General features: G+C 33.6%; 1 long non-coding RNA gene across 1 annotated transcript; it reads left to right on the top strand.

Moving 5' to 3' along the window:
• The first annotated feature begins 612 nt into the window (after positions 1-612).
• On the top strand, positions 613-1,623 carry LOC106099397. The gene is made up of 2 exons (XR_001225379.1): positions 613-971; positions 1,179-1,623. It is a non-coding gene; the product is annotated as an uncharacterized LOC106099397 (long non-coding RNA).
• Positions 1,624-1,931: the final 308 nt, after the last annotated feature.

Here is a 1,931-nt window from a genome sequence, read left to right as displayed (position 1 = left end):
AAAAAAGTTAAAACATAGCGATTTTTTAACGCCGGATCCAGAAAATCGTTGTTTCTAAATACATATTAGTTCCTCAATATTAATAATGGTAAAATGTAGAATATGGTACTATCTGATAAATACCTTTCTAATGGTAAAGGAGTTTTTAAAATCGGCTCATTAGGGCATTATGGAATGTTGGGCAGTAAAAGGGACGGATGAAAGGAGACTACATGTGGCAGAAATGCGAATGTTAAGATGGATGTATGGGGTAACACAAAAGGATAGGATACGAAATGAGTATATTAGAGGAAGTTTGGGAGTAGCCCCAGAGGTGGAGAAGGGAACGGGTAAAGGTTACTATAGTATGGGCATGTTATGAGGAGGGATGAATCGAATGTTACAAGGAGAACGTTAGTTATGACTGCGGTAGAGGTAGACCTAGAAAGTAATGGATGGATTGCGTGAAAGGATTATCAAAAGAGAGTGATGACTGAGATGACGTATGATAGAGTTATGTGAAGGACAAAAACCTGTTGCGCCGACACTACGGGAGTAGGATAAGGAAGATGATGATGATGAGATTTTGCCTGAATCAAATACATACAAAAATAGAAATCTTTCCTCTTTATAATATTAGTATAGATTAATTTCTGGGTTTTCAAAGTACAGTAAAGAACTAATGTATTTTTATGTTTTATTTATTGTGACAAATCGTATTATTGTTTTAAATTGTTATGACTTGAAAAAATTTTGTCCTAAACATATAGTAGTTTACGTAGCAGCTACAATATTTTTTGTTTGTTTTTATATGATGCGGGAGAACGCGCGCACCTGACAGATCCTGTCTCTTTAAAATTCAAGGTCAGTTCGTTGGGTTGCGTTAAACCCCTTATTCCTTTTTTCGTGATTAATTAGTGATTACTTGTAATTGATATTACTCAAGTGTAGCGGTGCGTTATTTCTAAATCTGAACGTTAACTAGTGTAAAGGTATGTATGTACTACAATTATTTATTAAATAAATACGTAAATAAATATATACGAATTGCAACAGGTGGTTGACAACTGAATTCTTAAAAGAGAACGATCGAAAGAACATGAAATTATATCATTTGCGAGGTAGCATATTTAAATTACAAACACATTTTTGAATTCATAGCTTAATACAACTAGTGAATCTAACATTTTTCATTTCAGATCTACAATTCAAATAGCAGATATTTTTCCGAAGAACACGTCCATTAAAAAGTAGCTATCCGGTAAATAGAACTAATTGAATAAAACATGTCCTACTATAAAAAGCCCAATCAGTTGGAAAGAATCTCTTTTGTTACTCCTCGGCTACCACCAAGGCAACAATTTACAATGAAAGTGCTGCTGTACTTTTTATTATCGCTTAAAATAATTTGCGATCGTTTGGCTGTTCTAAGGAGGTAAATGCAAGACATGGCTATCCGATTCTTATATAATTCAGAAGAATCTTCCATCCCAAAGCTTTCAGTTATAATAAAAATGTATTCTACTTGATGTGCCCGCTATTACTAGAAAATGGATAAAATGATTCCACTCTTAAGTTGTAGATATTTCTCATAGCTTTTATAACATACACCTAGGTTCGGATTACAAAAACACATGGAAAAAAGTAGTAAAAATGGTGTAATTGAGGTCCATTAGTGTCAGAAACAATGGTACTTAAAACATAGTATGTTGACAGCGGGACATTCAACTATTGTCATACATGAACATCTTGCTTATTCGAGTCATGTTCTATTCCTTTCATGTGTAATAAGTTTATAAGCCCAAGATATTCAATTGATGGAACACAAACCATAATCAATGTAGATGGTATGTTGAAGATTAGCGGTAACCCACTAGGTCATGACTCCTAACATGCATTTCAAGCTGGATTTGTATTCTGTAAATGTCATTCCTACTTTTGCTTTCTATTTA

This window comes from Papilio polytes, unplaced genomic scaffold (genome assembly GCF_000836215.1).
Source record: "Papilio polytes unplaced genomic scaffold, Ppol_1.0 DF824124.1, whole genome shotgun sequence".
In the NCBI taxonomy this organism is placed as follows: Eukaryota; Metazoa; Arthropoda; class Insecta; order Lepidoptera; family Papilionidae; genus Papilio; species Papilio polytes.
This window is presented reverse-complemented; position numbering and strand designations above follow the sequence as displayed.